The sequence below is a fragment of the Neofelis nebulosa genome, chromosome 14, assembly GCF_028018385.1.
Source record: "Neofelis nebulosa isolate mNeoNeb1 chromosome 14, mNeoNeb1.pri, whole genome shotgun sequence".
NCBI classification, from domain to species: Eukaryota; Metazoa; Chordata; class Mammalia; order Carnivora; family Felidae; genus Neofelis; species Neofelis nebulosa.
The window spans coordinates 42,989,742-43,017,088 of NC_080795.1; the positions used below are offsets into that span (position 1 = coordinate 42,989,742).

The window sequence follows — 27,347 nt, forward strand, 5'->3', positions numbered from 1 at the left end:
GAAAAAAAAATTCTACCCATTCATCTCTTTTAGAGGCATTGCAGAATGCTTACTGATGTTTTAAAATAGAATCTGACCTTGAGCAAGACCCTCCTCCTCTCTGGAACCCATTGTCCTTGTCTGAACAATGTGGGGACTGAGTCTGATGACCTCTAAGACCACTGCCAGCTTCTACAGTTTGTGACTCTATGTTCAAGTGGAATAAGTTGATAATCTCATATGTCAGAGATGTCATTCAGCCAGGTTTTGGAGAACACTCATCTCATTAGTCTTTGTAAACAGATATCTATGGAAACTACTTATGTTTGTACTCCAGAAAGATAATCACTTACGAATTTATCTTCATGCAGTCTTCACAAAGATAAGATTGTGACCAGGCTAAGCTTCCAAAAGTGTGTACAAGAAGATACAGTTTTACACCATTTTTGGTAGCATCAAATAAAAATCATCCTGACAAATTGAGGTACCAGAGTTCCAGAAACTGCAAGGTTTCACTTGAAAATATACCATATGAATCCTGAAAGTCACAGTACTCAGTGGACACAGTTTCAGAAAATTTGAGAAAAATATACTGGGTTAGGGAGCAGAAGAGAAAAACTAATTAAATGCAAACAGCGTCATTTTTCATCCAACCTGGGTCATTTTTATCCAAGGATTCTGGAATACCAGTTTGTTCCTTAATTAGCTGTGCCTCTCTGGCACAGAGAGCTTCTACATGTAGAAAATGAGGGACCTTAATCAGATGACATCTAAGGTCCCTTGCAGCTTTAATAATAGGACAATTGAGCTGGCATTTATCTTTTGCTATCATATGATGTCCTTCATCACTGATTAAAAAGAAAAAAGAAACAGGTTCTATGTTTGATATTGTCTAATAAGCAGAACTGATGTCTTCTAGCTAAAAGTTCTTTACTCTTCTCTAGCTGTATTGTTCAGGGCTCTGGTTGCCAATGACAAAAGCTGAACATGGTTTAGGTTAACTTGAAAGGAGGTGCCTTGGCTCATGTAAGCAAATCACTGAAACGGCAGGGGTCAGGTGGCCAAAGGACAATGGATTCGGAGACTCTTCATGCTCTTTGGTGTCTGGGGCTCAGACTAGTTCCACTGTGCAGTGAGGACACGGCTATAGGCAGCTCTGGGCTCACATTCCTACAGCTTAGGACCAAAGAAGAAAATTAACTCTCTTTCTCAAGTTTGAAAATTCACATGTAAAGACACTGATTGCCAAGCTGGGGTTACCTGCCCCAGTATCTGAGCCAATCACTATGCTCAGTGGCAAGAGAGATGATGATTTGCCAGCCTGGTTACTTGTCCAATCTTTTTTGTCAGGAAGATTTGAGTCTATTATTAGAAGGAGTTGAAGGGAATGTTGCTGAGCAGAGAAACAGAATAGTTGCTGTATTAACCTAGTGTTGCTGTGTAGCAAATTATCACAAACTAAGTGGCTTAAAACAGCACCCAGCTATTCATAGAACTGTGGGTCAGAAGGCTGTCCATGGCATGCATCCATGGTCTTGCACAGGTGTCAGCAAGGTTTTGTTCTCCTTGGAAGTTCAAGGTCATCTTCCAAAGTCATGTGGCTGTGGCAGTATTTAGTTTCATGCGGTTGTAGGACTGAGGTTCCAAGTTCCTTGACGGCTGCTCTTGGCTCCTAAAGGCCACTCGCATTCCTTGCCTCATGGCCCCTCCATCTTCAAAGCTGGACAGTGTTGAATCTAGCTTGCTTTTTGCATGTTTTTCACCAGGAAGGGTCCTATCCCTTTTAAGGGCTCACCTGATTAGATCAGCCCTCTGGCCCCAAGATAATCTCCCTATCTTAAAATCAGTTGATTTGTTAGGTTAATTACATCTACAAAATGTCTCTTTAGGACTACCTAGCTTAGTGTTTGATTGAATAACTGGGAGAAGTATAATGGGGAAGGGGGGTGTTCGACCATTGGGGGGCCATCTTAGAATTCTGCCCACCACAGCTGCTATAGGAGCTTAGGAAGTTTAAATCAGTCTTGAGTAAACATATATCAAAAGGCCAATCATCTCTAGACTAAGTTTACTTAAATCTTGAGCAACTAACTCATTTATTAGACTGCTTGCTTGACTCAGTGCAATCAAAATCAAAATAATTTGATCGAATAGATTTTTTTTTATTAATCTCACTGTCTTAATTTTAGGAAGATAGATAGAAACTAAAAACAGTTTCCTTAGTTAAAAGCATGTTCTAAGCATTTTTGGCTTGCTCCTCCTTGGGATCACAAACTGTTTGATCCTATAACCTCAATCTGGTCCTCCTGTTATATACCCTCATGGAACTCTATTCTTTTCACTCATGACCTTTACAAACTCCTAATATACTGATGACACAGAATCTGTGTCTCCTGTTACATGCATTATCCCCACTACTAGCATAGGGCCTGGCACATACAATAGGTATTTATAGAATGAAAGAGGACAGGTGCCATAACATGCCTTAGGTATTTGCATACTTTATGCTTAGGGCAGTGCCGGCACATGGTAGGTACTCAATCAAGGTGAAAGGTAGGGATGGGGCACCTGGATGGCTCAGTTGGTTAAGCATCTGACTTTGGCTCAGGTCATGATCTCATGGCTCATTGAGTTAGGGCCCAGCATCAGCCCTGTGCTAATAGCTTGGAGCCTGGAGCTTGCTTCAGATTCTGTTTCTCCCTCTCTCTCTGCCCATACTCCCCTCGAATTCTCTCTCTCTCTCTCTCTCTTTCTCTCTCATTCTCTCAAAAATAAACATTAAAAAAATTTTTTTAAGGTGAAAGGGAAGGAAAGAGGGGAAAAGAGAGGGAGGACACAGTAGTAAGCCTTTAAAAGAAAACAGCTAACTTGTGTCATTCTGATTGATCAAACTATATCAACAACTTCTTAGCATTTCACTTCCCCCCCCCCAAAAAAGAATTGTGTAAGGTGATTTAATTATTTTTGAAACTCTCCAATCTTATGGGGTTTAATGGGAAAGGATCCCACACCAAAGGTTGGCACTGGGTGTACTAGAGGGTGTTTATCTGGCTGGGCTCCAGACTAAAGGGCCGGCTGCTGGGGCTGTTCTCTCAGTCTGTTTTATCCTGAGCACAGTCACTTGCCAGCTTCAGGACTCTACACAGAGGAAGTATGCCTGGAGTCAGTTACTCCCATTGCAAAGCAAAACACTCATCCCTAGGCCAACAGCAGACAGACCGGAAGGCACCCTGGGCTTGAAGAACATGGCACTGATTATATAAAAGATTTCCTCTCATGCCTGGGAGATCAGTCTCACTTGTGTGTTAACTACCCCCACCAGCCCCGGGGATCTGGCTTTGAAGAGGGTCTCAAGATTTCAGACATCTAAGAAAAAAAAAATACTTTGTGGGCCCAAAATATGAGTAAAAATGTACAAGCAGACCATCTTCACTGAAGGGAATTTGGGAAATACCTTCCAGGGCCAAGTGTCTGTATTTAAGCCACCCAGTCTGTGGTATTTTGTTACACAGCCGAGCTAAGGTACTTACTTACGTTACAGCAATTGTTACGTGTTATTATTTATTTAAAACATTTTTTAAAAATTTTTATTTATTTCTGAGAGAGAGACACACACAGAGTGCAAGCAGGGGAGGGGCACAGAGAGGGAGACACAGAATCTGAAGCAGGCTCCAGGCTCTGAGCTGTCAGCACAGGAGCCCGATGTCGGGCTCAATCTCATGAGCTGCAAGACCATGGCCTGAGACAAAGTCTGACGTTTAACCGACTGAGCCACCCAGGTGCCCCTGTTATTATGTATTATTAATTATTTGTATTATGACAGATTCTCTCACTTTCCAGGATCTTGTCTTATTTCCCTTTGCCTCCTATGGTGCCTGCCCACAAGTGTCTGACTATATAAAATCTTATTAAATGTTAAATCGTAATTTCTGTTTCTAAGGAGTTTGTACTTGAATAATGGGGGCCAATGAGAGTTTTTGAATCAGAAATGGTGTTAGCTGTGTATTCTCAAGCAAATGACTTGCCCTTTGGAACCTCAGGTAAGAGGAATTAGTTGCACAAGGACAAAAAGGTGTGAAAACTCTCTGAGCCAACAGCATAATTCATGGCATAAATGTATGACAGCCAGAGGCGTTCACACTTGCCCCCTGCCCCTGCCACACACTCCCTGCAAGGTGAGAGCATCTGCTGAAAGTCCAGTCTGTGAAGTGCTTCTCTGTGTTCTGTTTATTGAAGCTGGACTAACCTAGCGACTGAGTCATTCTTTCTGACCCTGTGCTGCTGCTGTCTGGGCAGAGAAAGTGCCCACATGTGGAGGGGCTTTGAAATCCTTTATTGTGGGAAAAATCTATCGTGGCGTGCAGCTTTGCTTCTAGGCACTGTGTGGGCATGCCTTTTTAAATAGTTAAAATTCACTTGGCTATCCCACAACTACCGAAGGGGATGAAACCTTGAGTTTACATTTGTCATATATGTTCTAGTAGCAATAAGGGCTACACACACACATGCACGCACACACACGCGCACACACACCTGTCCCTGCTGTTGCCATTCTATCCTTAGCATTGTTTCACTTATAAAGACCACAACACACTGAACCCTTCCTACAAAAATGTCCTAGCCGGGGAGTTAGCTATGTGATAAGGATTTCCATATATGGGAGTGTGACTAAGAGCTGAGAGAAAATGTGGCAGAGGCTGTTGGCTACAAATCTTGGATAATTCCCTGAGAAGGGGGAGGGGGGGGCGAAAAGAAGGATAACAAAACCTGTGGCGCACAGGAAATGCCTGGCTAACATAATGGCTGAGCACATCTCTGTGGGAAAGCTCACGGTCTCGCGGGCCCCGTCTCCTGGCGGAGACAGGTCTCAAAAGTGTCTGCTCCCACTTTCCCCTTTCAGACACCTAAGAGCTTCTTCGGGGACTTTTGAGAAAGACCTGGGCACTTCAGGCCAGGACATTTGGAACAGCTTTCCTCACAGGCGTAGCTCTGTGTCCCCTGCAAACTGCTAAATCCTTCAACCTCTAAATTTTGTTTTGAAGTCATAAATTTCTCTCCAGGCTTCCTGGTTTTCAGAAACCAGCACTGCACGTTTCATTTGTGAACAACTGGAAGAAAGCAACTTTACTGCCAAATGAAAAAAAATGTTTTTAATGTTTATTAGCTTTTAAGTTTACATAAAGATATGCCCTGTCTGCCAGGCGGAGGGAAGTCCACTAGAATTATAGTAGCTTAATCTGCAGAGTTGTACTGGTTGGCTAGTCTAAAAATACCTCCACAGGCCAACACAGTGGGCTGAATTCAAATATAAATGAGAAGAGATGAGTGTACTGTCTCTCACTTAGCTTCCACAATTCAGCTGCACGAGCACATTTAGGGGGTTCCCTACCTGCAAGTCTGACCGAGTCTCCATCCTGCTGTCTCCAGCCCACACCCAGGCAGGGCGGTGGTGGTGGGTTCAGATGGACCCAGATTACAGCACTAGCTCGGCCCCTTACCTAGGCCTGTGTCTGGGGACAAGTCACTTCACTTCACTGAGACTCACGGTTCTCACCTGAAAAGTAAGGAGAATAGGAAATCTCTCCCAAGAGATGGATCAGGATTAAATGAGATGACAGATGTGAAGCATTTATCACAGTGCTGCTCCCTCTTAAGCTGCCACTGAATAAAAGCCTGTTGTTCTTAGGGTCGTCTGTCTGTGCCCAGGCACCACTTTGGAAGACAAATTGATTAGTGGGCTCCACTCAACTTTGGGTATTTCTGATATAAACGAAATCTGCATAGTCTCGACATTGAAGATGTTAAAGCCAAAATGAGTTTCTTCCGAATGAGAACATGATCTGAGGAACTTTGAAACCATTCACAGGGTTTCAGTAATTGACTACGTATATTTTTAATGTGTCCATCGATATCCTCGTATCACTCAGGTTGAGTGGCAGGATGTCCCCCTCCCCACCCCACGTGGTAGGTATGCGGCTGGAAGCCGCTCCTGGCCCAGGGAGAGTTGCTATCAGTCTTCTTCATGCCTGCGTTCTCCTTCCTGTTCATGGCAATTCACATTTCTTCCCTCCTGAGTTCTCTACAGCCCTACCTTTTCACATTCCCTCTCTCTTTGTACCAGAGACATTAAATGTCCAGACTAATGTTGCTACTGCTGCGTTTCTTCCTTATAGCAACTGCTTGGGTCCAAATCCTGTTACTGAAGTCTCTTAGCCTCTCTGCCTCCCTTTCCCCATCTGTAAAATGGCTTGGAGTGAGAAAGTACCTGCTTCCTGACAGTGTTAGGAAGGGAAATCCGCTTGTGCCATGTTCTGGGGCCATGCGGCACAGAAGAAAGAGCAAGACCTGGACCTGGAAGAGCCTGGCTTCAAATCTTGACTCAGCCACCTTCTAACCACCTTAGCATGTGGGCAGGACACAGTTACTTTACGCCTCTGGGCCCAGTTTCTCATTTGCAGCACAGAGTGGTGGACTGTCGCTTATCCCTGAGTCGTTTCCCATTTTTCTTTACCAATGAAACCCTGATTTTGTTTGGAGCTGAAATGTGCCCCGATGAGATTTTTCATCTTCTCGCTCTCCCATTTGATAAGCTCTGGCCCATGAGCCGTAAGTAGAGATCACTGAGTATAGCCGGTAGGAAGGTTGTTTCTTAAAAGGGCCTGGGCCGGCATGAACTTCTCCCTTTGACTCTTCTCCTCTTCCCTCTACGATGTGGACATGATGCCCAAAAGGGACAGCAAGCCATCCTGGGTTCATGAGGTGACACGTGAGGTGACACATGAGGCTGCCCACCCCAGACCTGAAAAATAAGCCACAAGGCAACAAGGTCCCTATCTTTTCAGGTTTTCTTGATCAGTTTGTCTGTTATTGGTAGCCAAACTCCAAACAAATGCTTAAACGATACTTGCTTCCTAGGTCCCCTGTGAGAGTAAAAAGAGGTGAGGTTTGTGAAACATTTAGCACCACAACCAGCACTGAGCTGACTTCCCCTCCATGTGTATTCCATTCCTCCCTTTCTGTCTTCCCATTATGAATTCTCCCTGCTACCAGTAAAGGTCAAGGGTGGTGGGGCCATCTCATTTTGCTTTTAACGTGCCCTTATGTGTGGATTGCCCAACCAAAAGTGACCTCACAGTCAGATGTGACTTCCCAAAGCAAATATGTTTCTCCTCTGCCTCCGAACAGAGTCTCAGGAGAAAGGGAGCTAAGAGCCAGGCACTCCCTGCACCAGTACAAGGCATTTCAAGCTTTATGACAAATTCCAAGCCCCACACTTTAGGACTGACATTCCTAACTAGCGAAGGGTCTGAAAACCACTGTCCTATTGGCTACCTTTGGATGTTTAGTTTAGAAAAGCAGAAGCTTAAGGGGAACATGGAAGCTTTCTTTAAATATCACTTGCGCCCCTGGGGAGCCTTGGCTGACTTAGCCGTGTGGACATGGAAACAGCAGCTTCTAAAAACCTTTCCAGTTCTAGTTGAGATGCATTGTAGGTCCTGGGCTTTGAAAGGATGACCATGATATATTCTCAGTAAATAGTTAATTGATTAATTAATTTAAAATTTTTTTAAATGTTTATTAATTTTGAGAGAGAGAGAGAGAGAGGGCAAGGGAGGGGCAGTGAGAGAGGGAGACACAGAACTGGAAGCAGGCTCCAGGCTCCGCACTGTCAGCACAGAGTCTGACACGGGGCTCGAACTCAGGAACTGTGAGATCGTGACCTGAGCCGAAGTTGAAGGCTTAATTGACTGAGTCCCCCAGGCACCCCTAATTAATTTAAAAGTTACGTATTTACCCCTTATACTTTGTGAGAAAAATGCAGCCTGAGTCCACAATATCCAACTTATCAGTGATAACATGCCATTGTAGGAAATGGGGTTCCCTGGCTTTGGGGTCATCTGAAATCCAGCTTCACCTTTCTCTCCCTGTTGAATCCCTTTCTGGGAATATCCAAGGAAGACACCTTGAAGGGCTGAGGCCCACAACCTGCCCCAGCCCATTTTCAAAGGCAGTGGCTATGGAACTGGAATTGCTAAGGCCAGAAGGACTGGTTTAAGCAAAAATTATTTTTCTGGGCATCTTGTTTTATTGCAGCCAAATTAGCATCACACATGTCTGGCATCTCTTCCAAGAAGTCTATTCAGTTGGCCAGAAGCATCTGAAATGAAGCCTGAGCTCTCAGAAACGCTATGTTGACTGTACTTGAAGTTATTAAATCTTGAATGCATGGAAAAGAAAATGTCATAATGCTACCAGTGGAAAAGGGAAAGCACGCACAAAATCTACTAATGTGAAGACAGCATGTTGGGAAATGAAGCAAAAGGGAATTTTTCATTACTTGGATCTGGGTTTTATGTTATAGAAAAGTATCTGGCTACTACAGTTGGTTTTATGTATACCTCATCTATAACTACCTAAGCACTCCACTGGGCTAAAATTTAATCAAATATCTTGGTTTCTAGTTAGTAGATTTGTGGCAAGCATCAGTGATAAAATAAAAAATAAAACCCACCTGAAGTACTCCCACCTTGGGCGTAATAAATGTTCTCTTCTCAAATTCAGGTTGAAAAGAAGGAATTCTCTGATGGAGACAAGTGGAAATGGATTCTCTCACTTTTTATTTTTCGACTTACTTAGACAACATGTTCATTTTATCAAAGACTCTTGGCATTAAGTTTGAAGTTGCAAAGTATATCATTTTTTTGATATTGGAAAACAGCATCACACCTTTTTTTTTTTTAATGTTTACTTATTTTGAGAGGAGGAGGAAGGGCAGAGAGAGAGAGGGAGAGAGAGAATCCCAAGTAGGCTCTGCATTGTCAGGGTGGAGCCCGATGTGGGGCTCAAACCCGTGAACTGTGAGATCATGACCTGAGCCAAAGTCGGATGCTCAGCTCACTGAGCCACCCAGGCGTCCCAAACAGCATCACAACTTTTTTATTAACTTTTCCCCATGATCCATAAAAGTCAGCAGAAAATGTTCCCATCATCCTTCCTTCCTACACCCTGCCCCAAATTTACCTTTTTATTCAAACATGTCAAATTTCAAGTAAAGTCTTCTTTCTCAAATTACAAGAAATTTTTAAAAATGAAGTTAAGCCATATGACTTTGGCAGTGAGGGAAAGGTCTACTTTTATACTTTCATTATGACTTCTTTGGGTCATCCAAAAAGCTCTGTATTTTTATTTATTTTTATTTTTTGAAAGTTTATTTTGAAAGAGAGAGAGAGGAGAGCAGGAGGGGCAGAGAGAGCAAGAGGGAGGGAGGGAGGGAGAGAGAGAGAGAGAGAGAGAGAGAGAGAGAGAGAGAGAGAATCCCAAGCAGGCTCCATATTGCAAGCACAGAGCCTGATGTGGGGCTCAAACTCACCAACCGCAAAATCATGACCTTAGCCGAAACCGAGAGTCAGATCCTTAACTGACTGAGCTACTCAGGTGCCCCAAGCCCTGTATTTTCATACATTTTTTTTTTCTTTCTTTAAGTCCTGTAAGAGTAGGTAGCATGTATTCTTTTAGGAAGGCAGGAAGAGGTCATGTTAAAATGAATCGGTTCCTCAAATGCACATCTGGATCCCTCCACCAGCCCAGCAGAGTGTAGCCGGGACTTTTGCACACTGCAGGGAAGGACCGGGGAATTGAGATTGAGGATGAACCAGGTCTACTGTATTTAGAGCTTTTCAGACAACACCTGAAATCTTGTGTTTGGTTCTGTGGGCCACATTTTAACCCAGCTACTGTTAATCCAGAGAACCTCCAAAGAGGCTGAATACCAGCCAAGGTGTGCTTGAAAGAGCTGCTGGTGTTCAGCATGAAGAGAGGTCCCTGTGGGGGCTGGGCAGCTGCCCCCGATGCTTGAAGCTCTCTCAGAGGCAAGATGGACAACATGATGAGGTTTAGTGTCCAACAGCTGAGATCAGAGTGGAAGGGAGATACAGGAAAGCCAATACCAGATCAACATGAAGAAACATTCTGACATGGAGAATTGCCCCAAATGAGTGGATCGCTTCATGACAAGGTAATCCTAGTGATCGCTGGTGTCTGTAAATCTCTTTAAAGTTTGCAGCACACTTCGATAGGTATCATCTCACTTGAGAGGTATTATTCTGGTTTTACTGAAGAGAAAACAGAGATTCTGAGAAATCCAATGACTTTCCCAAAGTCATGTATGTAACCATCCCAGAGTCTTAGAGGAAATGAAGGATGTCTTCCAAACAGAGCAGGTGAGCAGAAGATTTGAGATGGAAGGCAGACGTGCCAGCCTGCTGGTCCAGGGCTCACAGCTCACATCCCACTTCCTTTCAGCCTGTTCCTCTTATTAGAAGCTTTCATATTCTGTCTGGGGGGCTCACTGGGTCACCTTTCACTCCTCTTCTCCCAACCTCACACATAGCACTATGACATGGTAGTTGAGATTTATACCAGCCAGCTTGGAATCCCAGTGAGTTTCTTTTCTTTTTATTTCTTTTTTTTTTTTTAAAAAGGTTTATTTTTTGAGAAAGAGAGAGAGACAGAGAGAGACAGAGCATGAGCATGAGCAGGGGAAGGGCAGAGAGAGAGGGAGACACAGAATCCAAAGCAGGCTCCAGGCTCTGAGCTGTCAGCACAGAGCCTGATGCGGGGCTTGACCTCACGAACTGTGGGATCATCACATGAGCTGAAGTAGGATGCTCAACCGACTGAGCCACCCAGGTGCCCCACCCAATGAGTTTCTTAACCTGTCCAAGCCTCAGCTTCACCAAGGGTGACAGTAGTAGTTCTTATCTCATAGGCATGTGCATCTCAAACAGAATTAACACGACTGGGTTTCCAGCTTGATTTTACCGCCACCATCACCTAGGCCAGGCTTGTTATTACTCACTGGGAGCTGCAATAGCCTCTTAACTAGTCTTCCCAGATTCATCTATGCCCTGTCTGGTTTATTGTCCATTCTGTAGAGTTGTGACCTTCCCCAAATGCAGATCTGATCATGTCACTCCCTGGCTTAAAACCCTTTAGTGACTTCCATTAAAATCTTTAACAGAGCACATAGCACCATGCACAGGCTGGGCCCTGTGCAGCCCCTGTGGGGCTCTGACCACACCAGACTTTCACACACATCCAAGCTCTTTTTTCACCTCAGGGCCTAGAATGTTCTACCACCCACTCAGGAAGTCAGGTTGCCCAACCCCACCCTATATACTGTCAGAGTCTCATTTATATCCCTTCATGGCACTGTACCATTCACAGTTATATATTTATGTGATTATTCACTACAGTCTGACTCTGTAAACTGTAAGTGTCTTGAAGGTTTTGCTCACTGCTGTTTCCCAACATCAAGCATGGGACCTGCCATTTAGTAGGTGCTCAAAGAATGTGTTGAATGAATAAATGGCTTCATAGGGGACACTTTCAGAGCAGATTTTTGTGACACATAGGGTGGAGGGAAGGACTAGATGTATTTCAAGGCCCCCTCCTTCTCTGGGATTAGATGATTCTATGCTTCTTTGCATGTGCTCTCACCCTTCTCCCCAGACATTACAGCACTTAGATGAGGCCAGAGGAGTCTTCCAATAAATCCTTCAGATATTACAAACAAATGACTCATAGAGGTAGAATATGAAACTTGAACTGAATACCATGCAAATTCTTATCTTGACGTCATCTCTACTCCCACACAGAAAGGTAGATGCTTATTAGGTGTGTGCTGATTTGGGACAGGTTAATTAATATCTTAGGGCCTGTTTCTTTGTTATAAAAATTATTAGAGCTAGTAAAGAATTCAGCTCGATTGCAGGATGTAAGTCCATCATGCAAAAAAAATAAAACAGCATTCCTTTGAAATGTGACTTTAAAAAGATATTATTTGTGACAGCAAAGTGAAATGTAAGGTATAAGGTATCTATGAATAAACATAACAAGAGCTCTATAACATTTTTTGTGGAGAAAATGATAGAGCTTTATCCAAGAACATTAAAGAAGACCTAAATAATCAGAGAAATAGACCATATTCATGGATAAGAATACTTGATTTTCTTCAAATTAACCTATAAACTCGATAAAACTCCAATCAAATTTCTGAGAGAGCTTTTCATGGGCTTTGACAAGCTGGTTCTAGGATTGATGAAAAATCAGTAAGCTAAGAATAACCAAGACAATTCTGAAAGAGAATCATGTGTAGAAGTACAGAGGAAATAAGGTACTTTTAATTATCTGTGGCAAATAGGACAATGTAGTTTGGCACCAGGAGAGAAAAACAGACCAATACAAAAGAATAAAGAGCTCAGAAGTAGATCCAAATATACAGAAATAATATTTGGTGGTCTTAAAATTGAAGATCAGAGAGAAAAAAGACGGTCTAACTGATAAGACTATGCTGGAACAGTTGGTTATCTGTGTGGAAAAAAAACTGGAAATAGATTGCCACTTCACTCAGTTCTCTAAAATTAATTTCAGATGGATCAAGACATAAAAGTGAAGAGCAAATCCACAGAAGGAAATTTAGGAGAATATTTTTATGAAGGATTAAAAAATATATACAAAGTTCAACACATAAAAGACTGATAAATTTGAGTGCATCAAAATCTCAAGCATTATTAATGGGTACAGAGATTCAGCTGGGAAAGATTAAAAAGCTCTGGAGGCAGATGGTGGTGATGGTTGCACAACAATGTGAATGTACTTGATGCCACAGAATTGTACTCCTAAAAGTGGTAAAAATGATAAATTTTATGTTCTGTGTATTTTACCATGGCTTTACAAAATTCTCAAACACTATTTAAACATTAAAAGGCAAGTTAGGAACTGGAAGAAAATATTTTCAAAAATGTCCACGATACGTAAGGAGCTAGTACGAAAGACAAATAAGTACAAAGAGACAAATGAGGAAATTAAAGAATGGGCAAGGTCAATGAACAGGCAATTCACACAAGAGAAAATCCAAATGGTCAATAAGTATGTAAAATGATGTCATGTTTACTAGTCATCAAGGAACTATGAATTCATGCTTCAATAAGATACCAGTTCACATCCACCATATCAGCAAAAAATTAAAACACCTGACGATATTGTATGTTGGCCTGAATATGAAAAATGCAACTTTCATCACTGTCAGGAGTACCCATTGGTATCAACCACTTTTGAGGTCTCTCTGGCAGTATGAAACTCAAGATGGCCAAACCCTGTAACTCAGGAATTCTATTCCTTGGTAGCCATCCCAGAGAAACTCTTGTACCTCCGCCCAGCACAGTCATCTAGCAATCACTAGAAGGGCAAACAAACAAAAACATAATAACCTGAATATCCGTCAACAGAAACACAAATAAATAGGCAGTATGGTTATACAATGAAATACACTATAGCAATGAAATAGATAAATTAACCAGAATTTCATATATTAGCATGATATACCTTCTTTAAGTTTAATAATAAAAGCAAGTCTCAGAAGGATGTATACTACATAATCCTATTTAAATGTTTTTATGCAAATGAGAGTGCAAAATTTGTTATATAGGGATTCTTACAGCTGTAACAAAAATATAAAGACATTGACAGGAATAGTAAACACCAAAACCAATTCAGTAGAAGGAAGTGAGTATAATCTGAGTATGGTACACAGGGAGCTTCAGCCATTTGGGAATATCTAGTTACTTAAAAGGGAAAGTTGGTAAGCTGCTATGCATCATAACAACCTATCTTCTTGCATATCTGAACTATTTCATAATTTTTAAAATGTAATATATTTTGAATGGTTGATCCGGCTTAAAATAACAAGAACAGCCACACAGAATTTTATGTGGCTTCTAGGCCTGTTCCCTGCTTGTGTTAAATTGGGTTTCCTCTCCCCTTGCTGGGCTTAGAGGTGCCAGGTGAATTCTGAGACTCTTTGCTGTGCCTCCAGGTCCCCTATCTCCCTGGACATACTCTCAGTGGACCCTAACGAGTACTCAGTCCAAAAAGTTTGAAAGAGGATGTTTTGCTTTTAGCCCTGGGCTCCAGGAACAGGAAACTATACACTCTTGCAGGGAGCTGGCAAGAGAAGGGGTTGAAAAGAGAAGACGGGGCAAATAGATCTGCACTTGGCTCAATGGGGGCGCCTGGGTGGCGCAGTCGGTTAAGCGTCCGACTTCAGCCAGGTCACGATCTCGCGGCCCGTGAGTTCGAGCCCCGCGTCGGGCTCTGGGCCGATGGCTCGGAGCCTGGAGCCTGTTTCCGATTCTGTGTCTCCCTCTCTCTCTGCCCCTCCCCCGTTCATGCTCTGTCTCTCTCTGTCCCAAAAATAAATAAAAAAACGTTGAAAAAAAAAAAATTAAAAAAAAAAAAAGGTGGGCATTTGTTGTGGATTAACCTTCACTATTCTGGCCAGAAGGAACACAGGGCTTTAGGTCTTCACATCAGGTATGCAAATAAAAGCAATTTATCTGCTGCACCCCTGAAGGCCCACAGGCAAAAGCTGCATGGCCTTCTATTTCCCCTCTGCACCACAGTACCCACCTGTCTTTCAGCAGCTGCCAAGGGGGAAATGTCATCATAAATCAGCAGGGCATTTTATTTGTCTCTTGATGATAAGCTGTATAATAAGATGTCAACACAAGGTCTGCTTCTGAAATCTCCCGTTCCATTGGCCCTATGCTCCTTCTAAGGAAGAGCGTAGAGATCACAGACACCAGACAAAAACAACCTGGGCCCATGATGCTGGTAGGGCAAGTATGGAGCCTCCAAACTAGCCCCAGAGAGTGCTCCTAGCAGGGAATTTCTTGAGCTTCTGTCAGCTTGAACCCCAGACCAAGCCAACATCGCTTATACATAAATCTCACACACTGCTCTCTGGTTTCCTCACCATCCTGACTTTAATACCTGGAGCAGATCAGATCTACTTCATTTTGGCAAAACACTTTATAATTAAGCAAGCCCAAGGTTTGGAAAAGATGCTCTTAGCTTGGCTGGTTTATCTTTCGGTTCTAAGACTGCAGGAGCCCTCTGTCAGGGGTGGGCTGCCAACCCATAGTGTGGTGTGTGATACATCTCCTCGGCCTGCCTTCTGCCCTGAAGGTACTGTGACCTATAAAAAAATAGTATCTCAGTGAAAGTCACCAAAACTTTGTGTTAACATAAACTTTGTGTTAATGTGAGCTTTCTTCTCATGGTTCTGTCTCAGGGCAGCCCTAATGCAAAGGTGAGGATGTAGGAAGGAGTGTGATGGTCAAAGTGGAAGAGAAGAGGAGCGTGAATGGGTGGGGGAAGGAACGGCTGCTCTGCAGGAGGCAGAGAAGACTGTGGGACACAGGGGTCAGGCCCTGGGCTGGAAAGTCACCTGCCCCTGCCACTCGCAGAGTGAGGTGCTCCTGCGACAGGCTCATAATCTGATGCCCCAACCAACCAACCAGCACACACATGCGCACACACACATACACACATACATGTGCGCACCACATGCACATGCTGAGCATGGGCTCTGGCACCACACTGCCTGGATTCAGATCCTGGCTACGCCACTTACCAACTTGGCGACTTCAGTCAAGTTTCCAAGCCGTTGAGTGCCTCGGTTTCTTCCTTCTCCCCTAAGCACATTACTAGAAATCATAGTATCTGTTTCATGCTCATTGCCAGGAGGATGAAATGAGTACTGTGAGTTAAATATTAAGTACTGGCAGAGAACTGAGTCCGACGTCAGTGGTCCATCTATCCAACTGCGAGGTTTCCCATTCCTCATCCTTTCCCCACTTGGCCTGTCTCAACTTGGCCCCAGTAAAACTCCTGAATAGCCAGGTGCTTTTAGGCCACACTACTCACCTTTCTCCTAGGCAGAGAAAGGTTGAGGGCCCAGGGAATCAACCACCCCCACCTCATCATCCCAGGTTTGGAACAGTTGCCACCTGTGTCAGAAGGAGGAGGTTCAAAAGGCCCATGACCTCAGTCATCAAGTGTTTTGGAATCTTCTCAGGATGACTGAATAGGAGTGGATTCATGGCAGCTCTTGGCCATTGCTAGGTAACCTGTTCCCTCTTGTTCCACCAACCCTGCATTTGGGGGAGGCTGGTTAGAGTCTGTCCTATACTCTCTTACAGAAACAAGGATTGTAGAGATGGCAGTGTCCCACACTCTTAATATCTCTGCCCTGCAGCTCTGATCAGGGCCCTTGGCCCATTTCCCCAGAAATACTGTTAATGTTTGTTAAGCGATTAATATGTACTAAACAGTAAACATCTGTATTATCTCTAATCCTACCAACAATCCCATGACAGGGGTGCTAACTAATACGAGTGAGGTTAAAATATGACTTAGGGAATTTAAGTGACATAGCAAGGTCTTATCTCCCCTCATAAGCTTCACATGTAGCATGAAACTGGCTTTAATATGTTGTCCCTTATTTGTTCTGCTGGCCTCTCAGGCAGGGGTAAGAGAAGGATGAGGAGAAATGTGGCTCTTTTCCTTTTTTTTCCTATTTGTCTTGGCTTCCTGAAAACCCATAAAATGCTTACCCAGGGCTGAGTATATAGCAAGCTGTTAATGAATGTGAGCTATTATTATTATTATTATATATATTTATTGAATGCACTGTATCAGGCCCTGGGAGTGGGCCAAGAATGTAGGACTCAATCCTGTCCTCCAAGCACTGTAAAGACACTCACGCCAGAGTAAATTGCAAATGCATCCAATAACTGCTAAACCAGAACAGCGGAAGGAGAGTTACCCCTGGGCTGAGGTCATTCGGGACGTTTCCTGAAGGCAGAGGAAGGCTGGGGAAGATTTCAGAGAGAATGGAGATTGTCTACAAACATCATGGAAGGAAAGCAGGCATTTGCCATCAGGGCCTCCATTCTCAGCAAGACGAGGGGCAGAGTGGGGACGGCCTCCCAGGACAGGACACCCCGTGGTGATCAGAGATGTCCCCACATGCCCAAGACTGGCCTATTGCTGTGCCAGGGAGCAGGGCTTTGCCGTCACTGTGCCCAGTTTACAAATGTCATATTTATTGGCTGCATTTCATCATGCAGATGCACCATAGTTTATTTAACCGTTCACTTTTATTAGGCTTTTAGGTTGTTCCTCAATTTTCCACTATTATAAATAATGCAGCAAGGCAGAGTGGTAATAGATGTGGACTTGACTGTCAAGGAGGCCTTTCTGGGCCACTTACTAGCAGTGTAACCGCAGGCAAGTGACTTAATCTTTCTAGGCCTCAGCTCCATTATCTATAAAATTAGAATGATAAAGCAACCTATCTCATTGAGTTGTTACAAGAGTCCAGGGAAACCACATTTAAGTTAAAAAATATTATCTATATACATATGACTGCTTATTATGTGCTTATTAGACGTCAGGCTCTGTCCTAAGTGCATTGTATTTTAACACATATGAGCCTCACGACTGCCTTATTAAGAAGAGTCTGTTACTAATATCCTCGTGTTCAATGTGAGTGAGAATTGCAGGAACTTCTCAGAGGTCACTAGCCAGAATGAGGCTGGTATTGAATGTAGGTAATGGGTCCCAGAACCCACATTCTTCACCACCCCTCTGCTCTCCTGCTCAGTGAGTGCTAGTTGTTGCTTCCTTATTACTATCTTGCTACTGTTGGTGTTGTGACAGGGTCTTTTGGAGGCTAAGGGAGGCTGTAAGTCACTTTCTGTCTTTCAAGCTTCTGGTGGAAATGAGGAAATGCCAAAACAGGGTTTTTAAAAACATAGCGTATTTTAAATGTTTATATTTAACAAATTTACACTAGTAGTTATTTAGTTTAAAATACAAAAATGCAAACTCTCTCAGGAACAATAGACGTAAGAGATAAGCCACTGGCCGAGTTTTCCCTGTGAAGCTTACGCCTCCCCAACACCCACACCAGGATCTTACCCAGAGAAGTGGCTTTGGAGTCTGGGGCTGGAATGAGAGGGAGTTGGGGCGGGGAAAGAGCATGAAAGCGGCTGGTGGGGTCTTGGCATGAAAAGCAAATGCTGAACATTCACTGTGTAAATATCAACATTTTAAGATCCTGGAAATACTGCCATCCATCTATCTTTCTTTCTTTCTTTCTTTCTTTCTTTCTTTCTTTCTTTCTTTCTTTCTTTCTTTCTTTCTTTCTTTCTTTCTTTCTTTCTTTCTTTTTTTTTTTTTTTTTTTTTTTCTTTCTTTCTTTCTTTCTCCTTCCTTCCTTCCTTCCTTCCTATTTATTTTGAGAAAGAGAGAGAGTACACATGCATGAGCAGGGGAGGGGCAGGGAGAGAGGACAGAGAAAATCCCAAGCAGGTTCCATGCTCAGCACAGGGCCCAACACGGGATTCTATCTCATGAACCATGAGATCATGACCTGAGCAGAAATCAAGAGTCAGATGCTTAACCAACTGAGCCACCCAGGCACCCCCACCCATTTCTTTATAAATGTACAGTTTTGCAGCTTGCTGTTATTTTAGATTCCAAGTAGAACTTTAAATTTTTGAACATGTGCCATCCTATTTGAACTTGGGTATGCATGCTAAAATCACTACCACCTTTCCCCTCCCTCTTCCCAAATGAAAATATAGAATAGAATTCAGCAAGTATTTATTAGACAAACCCTATGTGTAAAGTGCTGTGCTTGAGGAAAGACATCAAAAACAGCCATTTGCTGAGCACATCATACATACTCTGCACCAGCATAAGCTTGGTGCTTCCCACACATGATTATTTAAACCTTATAACCACCCTGTGAGATCAGTGTATTCTTATCATCATCATTATACTGATGAGAAAATTGAGGCTCAAAGTGCAGGTCTATCAGATTCTAGGTCTGTTGGTCTACTGTTTAGACACTGCTCCTGTTGAAAGGCCCAAGTTGAAGTGATAGGTCAGACTGTCCCTTTATCTTTAAGTTTTGTCATCTGTCAAACATGAAAACTGGACAAGATTATTTCTAAGGTCGCTTTAAGATTCTAATTTGCTCTCCTTCAGAAGGATAGGCATTTCATATAAACTGGAACTTTGTCTTTCAGATTGTGTTTTCCAATGGACTTCTACTTTTCTGCTTTTTTTTTGAAGCTTATAACCCATATAGAGAAAAATGTATACATCTTGATGAATGAACAAAATGAACACCCACATGTAACCAGCACCCAGAACAGATTACAGGCTTATATTTTAATTTCAGGGATAAAGTGCCACTAACTAATTTCATTTAACTAATATTCATTGAATATCTACACGATGCCAAAATATGATGTAGTGTCAAGAGAATGAGAAGGCACACCACATATTGGGAGGAAATACCTGCAAAAGGGATATCTGATAAAGGATCTGTACTCAGAATATATGAAGAACTCTTAAAAGCCAACAAGAAGGGGCACCTGCGTGGCTCAGTTGGCTAAGCATCTGACTCTTGATTTTGGCTCAGGTCATGATCTCGTGGTTCATGAGATCAGGCCCCACGCTGGACTCTGTGCTGAGCTTCGAACCTACTTGGGATCCTCTCTCTCCTTCTCTCTGCCCCTCCCCTGCTTGCACTCTCTCAAAATAAATAAACAAACATTAAAAAAAATTTTAAGTGAACAATAAGAAAACAAACAGCCTAGTTAAAAATATGTCAAAGACCTTAACAGACATCTTACCAGAGAACATATACAGATGGCAAATGGGCACATGAAAAGATACTCTGCATCATATGTCATCAGGGAAATGCAAATTAAAACAGTGAGATACCACGACAAACCTGTTAGGATAGCCAAAATCCAGAACGCTGACACCACCAAAGGCTGGTGAGGATGTGGAGTGACAGAATTCTCATTCATTGCTGGTAGGAATGCAAAATAGTACAGTCACCATGAAAGCTAGTGTGGCTGTTTCTTACAAAACTAAGCATACCCTTACCATATAAGCCAGCAAGCATGTTCCTTAGTATTCACCCAAAGGAGTTGAAAACTTTATGCCAACACCAAAACCTGCACTGTGGTTTGTGGCAGCAATTTATTCCTAATTGTCCAAACTTGGACGCACCAAGATGTCCTTCAGTAGGTAAGTGGATAAGTACACTGCCGCATCCAGACAAAGGAACATTAATCAGCACTAAAAATAAATAAACTTTAAATCCATGAACAGACCTTGAGGAAACTTAAATGTGTATCACTACGAAAGAAGCCAATCTGGAAAGGCTATGTGTGGTATGATTCCAACTATATGACATTCTGTAGAAGGCAAAAGTAGAGATAATAAAAGATCAGTGGTTGTCAGGGGTTAGGGGTAAGTTGGGGATGAATAGGGGGAACACAGAGGTTCTTTAAGGCAGTGAAACGATACTATAATGGTGGGTCACATCATTATACATTTGTCAGAACCCTTAGAATATACATCACCAAAAGCAAACCTGAATATAAACCAAGGGCTTTGGGTGATTGTGATGTGTTGATGGGTCTTAACAAATGTACCACTCTGGTGGGGGATGTTGAAAATGAGGGAGGATTGGGGGCAGAGTGTATGTGAAATTCTATACTTTTGGCTCAGTTTTGCTATGAACCTTCAACTGTGTTCAAAAATAGTTTATTTTTTAAAATGATGCAGAGTGAAAACTGACATTAGGAAACCCTAGTTCTAGGCTTGCCACTTTTAGACCTGGGACAAATTTCTCAATCCTTTCTGGAAAATGCAAAAAAAAGTCTTTATAAGATCACATGCACCTTTTAGCTCTAGATCCTGTCTAGGTCCTTATATATAAGGATCTAGGTCCTTATATTAAGGACCTTAGATCATTCCACCATTCCACAAAGCATTTTGCCCTTGCCTAACTGAATCCTCTTTATGTTTAATTTTCTCCTGTGACTCGATATATCAAGGACAGTTCATCAGATTATATATGTCTAAAGTCTTTCCACAACTGTTAATAGTACAAAAGAGTGCAGACTACAAACAAAATTGTGAAGAAAGCAAACACGGCTTTATTCCCTTTTTTCTTTCTCTTCCCTTAACACCACTTCTGTCTGCAGGGATCCTAGCACCTCTGGATTCTTCCTCTGCCTTCATAAAGACCTGCTGTCAGGAAGGAGCTCCGTCATTCTCTATCACATACTTGCTTCACCCAGTTGGGGAGGATTCAATATGGCTCCTCTAGATGTGCTCCAAGGTGCTTGAACCAGCTCTGTAACGGTACTAGAGATGCAGACGTCTGTTCCCATGCCCCACTCCCTAACCAGACTCAAGCTCCTTAACAAAGAGAACCACATCTTCCTCTGAGCACAGGCTCAGTTTACAATTTTGAAGAAAGTCACTTCACGTTGACGTGTCCATTGCTGGTAAAGCCTGCTTTGTTAGCTTACTGTGAAGTACATGTGATCCTTATTATTTACGGATTCTGTGTTTTCAAATTTTCCTACTCACTGACATGTATTTGTAACCTCACCAGCACTTTTGCGTTCATTCACGGATATGTGCAGAGGCGACCTAAAGGTTGAGTCACTGAAACACATCTTCTCAGCTGGGGCCAAGCACGCCAATCGTGTCTATTTGTTTTCATTATGTTTCAGCTTATTTCAGTAGTGGAAACAAGTATCTATTTTGTGCGTGTGGTTCTTTTAGTGGCATTTTTTTTTTTTGGCATTTTTGTGCCCTTTTTGGTGATTTTGCTGTTTAAAAGGATTCAAGTACAGCACAGAAGGGCTGTCTAGTGCTCATCAGCACAAGAAGGCTGTGATATGTGTGATGGAGAAAATATGTGTGTTAGATAAGCTTCATTCAGGCATGAGCTCAGGTGCTGTTGGTGGAGTTCACTGTTAACAAATCAACAACATATACTCAGTGAGGTGGCCTTAAACAGAACACATATAAAATAAGGTTATGTACTGATCAGTTGATAAAAATGTGACCAGAGGCTTGCAGGAACCTAACTGGACATTTCCCCTAGGAGTCAGGGTTCAGTATTTTCTAATTCAGTATTCTGATTTTAAAGAACAAAATACTATCAATAAAGAAAATCAACTGCATATGCATTTTTACAAGGGGAAAAGTCCTGAATCTCTTATAGGAATCCAATGACCATCACAAAAAAGTGGGTTTATTTGGTGGACAAAGAAGGTAGAGAGAGTGGCCAGTCCCAGGGACCCTGAATTCATGTTCTTCCCCTGAGTGCACACAGTTTAAAACATTCTGCTCACTTGTCCCTGAAACCTTTTCCAGAAAAATTAGAAGAGCAACCAGGTGTCTTACTACTTTCCAGGATATGATTTTACTGTGAAAAACCTAAACTTCATGTTAAAGTAAAATCCAATTGTTTTCAACACTTAACTCTATTAGAACAGTAATAAGTAATTGGCTTTTTAAACAACTTATTATGAGGAAGACAAAGTAACTCTTATTTAACCCTCAGATGTGCAATACTCTAAATTCAGATTCTTTATTAAAGACCAAAATACCAATTAAGTATTAAAATATGAATTGTACTGAAGCACCAAAGAACTCATCAGATGATTAATATTGAGCAAAACAACTCTTTACTGTTCAATAAATTTAAAGAAAAAGGCATCAAAATTTGCTACTTGTAACTTGAATCTTAGGTTCATTAATTTCGCATGCTTTTTTCCTCAAAATGACATAAAAGATGAGGGCAGTAACCTTAAAAACAAACAGAAAAAATAAAAATTATAAACAGCTGTTGCAATAATTCAACCAAATAGTTAAGATAAGTGGCATATTAGTTTCCATGGCCACTATAACAAATTACCACAACTTGGTGACTTAATAGAAACAAATTCTCTCAAAGTTCTAGAGACCAGAAGTCCAAAATCAGGGGCGCCTGGGTGGCTCAGGGAATTAAAGCATCTGACTCTTGGTTTCAGCTCAGTTCGTGATTTCACAGTTCATGGGATTGAGATCTAAGTGGGGCTTTGCAGCTTCGTGCTAACAGCACGGAGTCTGCTTGGGATTCTCTCTCCCTCTCTCCCTGCCCCTCCCCTGCTCACACACACTCTCTCTCAAAATAAATAAATAAACTTCAAAAACAAAAACAAAATCAGTCTCACTTGGCTGAAATCAAGGTGTCATCAGGGCCATCCTGTCTCCAAAGGTTCCAAAAGAGAAACTATTCTGTATCTCTTCCAACGTCTGGTGGCTTATGGCAGTCCTTGGCTTGTCACCTCATCACTCTGGGGTCTCATTCGTTTCTCTTCCATGTGTGCCAAATCTCCTTCCTCCTTTTATCAGGATACACGTGACTGCATTTATGGTCTGCGTGGATAATCCAGGATGATCTCCCTATCTCAACTTCCTTAACTGAATGACATCTTCAGAGTCCTTTTTTGCCATTTAAGGTGACCTTCACAAGTCCCAAAGATTAGGACATGGATATCTTTGGTGGGATGTATTAGTCAGCCTACCTAAACTTAATATTAACTGTGTCTATGCACGAGTGACCTAACATAATGAAAAACTTAAGGGAAGTGCCTCTAAGAACAGCTGCTTTTGACCTGAGCCCCCCATACTTCACGGTCAGTTATGATTCTTTTATAGGAATGATGACGATGAGAGGGGGAACATTACTAAGCATCTGTCATGTACCTGTTCCTGTTCTAAGTTCCCATACATTGCCTCACAGAATCCTCAAAACTACTGTAGGGGTAGATCCATCATATTTCCTTATTCTACAGATGCGGAGGTGGAGGGCACTAAATCCATGTGAAGAGAGAGAGCCAGGATTCAGAACTAAGGGTGTCCATCCCCTGACCCTGCCTCTTTCACTGGGAGTATACCCTGGCTCCCTGGAAAAGAGTGTCTCACAGGCAGAAGCAAGTGCCATCGCTGCAGCCGTACAAAGAAGCCTCTCCTAAAAACTGGTATGTGAAGTCCAGCTTCATGAGTTCCATATTACCATAAAATAAGATACTGCAGTAAGAAAATAAGAATCTCCTTTTAAGTTGCTCATGATGGGGTCTCCTGGGTGGCTCAGTCAGTTGAGCATACGACTTCGGCTCAGGTCATGATCTTGCGGTTTGTGGGTTCCAGCCCTGCGTCAGGCTCTGTGCTGACAGTTCAGAGCCTGGAGCCTGCTTTGGATTCTGTGTCTCCCTCTCTCTCTCTGCCCTTCCCCTGCTCGCATTCTGTCTCTCCCTCTCTCTGTCTCTCAATAATAAATAAATGTTAAAAAAAAATTTAAGTTGCTCATGATGGCATAGCTGTTCAGGAGATCATTTCAAGTTGACATGAACATTCAGGCAAATCTCACCTTTCTGAAGGTGAATGAAGTCCATCTAACATACCAACTCCCTTCAATTTGGGATCCTAGGAATTTCTGTGAATAGCTATTGATGGCCATTGGTGCTGAGCCCGTGGGGATTACTGATGTTCACAGAATAGCGGGTTGCAGAAGCTGCAGATTCTTTTATATTTTGTTTTAACAGTGTAGGGGCAGGAGGGACTCAGTAAATGCCTGTAATCAAGATGCCCAGTGATATAAGCCAGACTTACTGCTCAAATGGAGTAAATGGCCTATAAAATGATTTTTCTTCTGAGCCAAATGTTGCACTCACTATCCTGGGACACACTGCCTCCAAACCTGGGCTCACACTGCTCTTCTCATCTCGATTCCTACCTCCCTCTAGCCCTCCATCATCACATATTGAGTACCTAAGTTATGCAGTACATTGGGCTTGGTGCTGCCCATACCAAGGCAGTAGGGTAGGATTTCTCCCAATGGTGGACCCTGGAGTTAAGTAACAGAAAAAGAACAGTAGCCAGTTTATCCCAACCCTCTTACATTGGTGAGAGTTAGTCATTGATTTATTCATTCATTCAACAAATATTTATTGGGCATCTCTGCATTCCACGCCCTTAAGGAAGTAAAAAATAAAAAATAAAAAATAAAATAAAAAGATAAAAAAGGCATCTAACCCAGACTGAGAGAGAGGGTAGTGAATGATTCGAGGAGGAATTACAGACTTTGCGTCATCTGAAAGGTGAGGAGGAATTATCTAGACCCAGTTAGAGGAGGGTTTCCAGGCAGTAGAGTAGTTGGGTAAGGCTGGGTCTGGGGGAGCCAGGGAAGGAGTGGTGAAAGATAAGGGTGGGGAGTTAGGGGCAGAACTGGGAGGGGCTCGAAGGCCGTGTAGAGAATTCCAGACTTTATCCCAAGGAGGAATGTCTTACGAATTGAATATTATGATCTGCGTATATCCCATTCTTTCAGCTACCTCGTGGTCCAAGATTGCTGCCAGAACTCATCTATCATGCCTACATTATAGGTAGCAAAACAGCAGAATGGAGAAAAGAAGGTTGAAGGCTGAGTCAGCAACTGTACAAAATCCTTACATCTTCCATACAACATTGTTGTTTATATCTCATTGGCCAAAGCACATGGCTACACTTATTGACAAGGAAGAGAGGGAAATATATATTCTAGCTGAGTACCTTGCTACCCTTATCCAAATATCTGGAATGGATATTTGGCAAATGATCAGATGTCTCTGTCACAGCCATCAATCAAATGAGACAAGGTCAGGATATCCTAATCCTCCAGGATGGGTGTCAAGGAACACCGTGGACATTGATGTGCCACCCAGGTCCCCCTTGATGAAGGACTTGCCTCAGCTGTATGGAGTGTTATCAGCAGAGAGCCTTCATCTGTCAGCACCTCCAGAAGAGCCTCTTCACCCAACGAACCCAGACAGCCTATACTCAGTGACTGTTGACGCAGGACTATAAAGGCATGCCCATCTTGATCCAGCTGATGACAACCAACTTGGGAGTTTGGCAACTCAGGACTAGCTTCAATTTTTCCCATGGAGTTGGCCAAGGCTCTTGTTAGACCACATTGTAGCCTGGACTTTCCCTTTGCCCACTCTGGCTTTCTTCTCTTCCCTTCCACAATTGGATGTCATGGCCACTCTGTAATAAACATCCTGTATGCCAAACTCTATCTCAGAGTCTGCTTTGCAGACAACCCAGCCCGTGGCAAGGAGGGAAGGTATATCTACCTGGAGCCAGGTGTCGGAAACTGTATCTACTGAGAATAGAATGGGCTGAAAAGATGGAGAAATGCCCCTGTGTGCACCTTTCCTTTATTGCATCTTCTGCCTGCTTCTCATGGCTGCCAGTATGCACGTTATATAGCATCCTCTATATCCCTTCCACTGTGTAACTATCCATTTAGGTTTAGATAACTAGATTCTCAAAGTTGCTCAAGTTTTAAGTGTTTGAATAAGAGCAAATATTGGACGAAAGCTGGGTCTTCCCAGACCCAAAGTGCAGGAGTGTCCTCATGGCAGAACTTCTGCCATGGCCAGCTATGGTTAGAGCCCTTTTTTGTTTCTTTCTTGGTTCTTGGGTAGGCCCCAGATAGGTGAGGTGTGACTTCAAATGCAGTAAGTTAAGGGAAGGAAAAAAAACCCAACAACAACAACTATGCGGTGGCATTTCTTATGCTAACTCGAGCCAATTTTCCTTGCCCTTTTTGGTACTTGTGGAATTTAGTTTAAAAGCAGCCTCTCTTCACAGCCTCCCTTCACAGAATGCCCTTCCTCTGTCATTCTATCCGCATGTTTCTGAGAGCTTGTCCACATAAAGGTTCACTCAGGATGGACAGAGATCACCTGGGCTCCTTGCTGTGTGTGAGAGGTGCTCATGACATAGGGAAGGAAATGGCCAAGAGATGCCAGAACTTCACCAGCCAGTTCTCGGGCTTTACCCCACCATGGTAATGCCTCCTAGCCAGTGTGCACAAGCGATCTGCCAACATTAGACTGCACCAAAAACTTAGTAGTTAGAAATGTTTTTGTTTTCATTTCCATGACTCAGAGTAACCATTATGCATATAGTACCTATGAATGTACCCAGTTCTGAGAAAAAAAGAGAGAGAGAAATTTATGGCAAGAAAAGGGAACTTTGCCATCCATTTTTAGGGGAGTTTTACTTCTAGGTTAGTAAGCTGCAGATGTTAACGACACGAGTCTGCATGCTGTGTGATTTTTGAAGCTTCCCTATTCACAGATCTTTCTGGCTTTTCCTGTTTGTCTCTGTCAACAATTGACACTGCAGTCTTTTTTCATCTAGGGCTTAAAAAATTGAATTTGTGATAGCACCTTCAGTCACAAAAGCACTTTTCAGGGCCGGGGGTTGAGCAGTCCATACCAATTTTTTCTCAGTTTACGTTTGTGAAAAGTGCAAGGAAAAGATCATTTCCATTTGAAAAACATTAACTGAACTCACAGAAATGTGTAAATACATTTATATAAAGACTTTTACCCGGGGCTCATGGGTGGCTCAGTCAGTTAAGCGTCTGACTTCAGCTCAGGTCATGATGACATGGTTCATGGGTTCGAGCCCGCATTGGGCTCTATGCTAACAGCTGCTTCGGATTCTGTATCTTCCTGTCTCTCTGCCTCTCCCCCACTTGCGCTCTGTCTCTGTCTCTCTCAAAAATAAACATTAAAAAAAAAAGACTTTTATTC

The 27,347-nt window shown here is 42.6% G+C and overlaps 1 long non-coding RNA gene across 1 annotated transcript in view; it reads left to right on the forward strand.

Moving 5' to 3' along the window:
• The window catches only part of LOC131494339 (uncharacterized), a 62,786-nt gene extending 35,487 nt beyond the window's left edge, over positions 1 to 27,299 (forward strand). Inside the window, exons 3-4 of the long non-coding RNA XR_009253330.1 lie at positions 23,553 to 23,738; positions 25,088 to 27,299. This is a non-coding gene — a long non-coding RNA (uncharacterized LOC131494339). The remainder of the gene's footprint in view (positions 1 to 23,552; positions 23,739 to 25,087) is intronic.
• Positions 27,300 to 27,347: the final 48 nt, after the last annotated feature.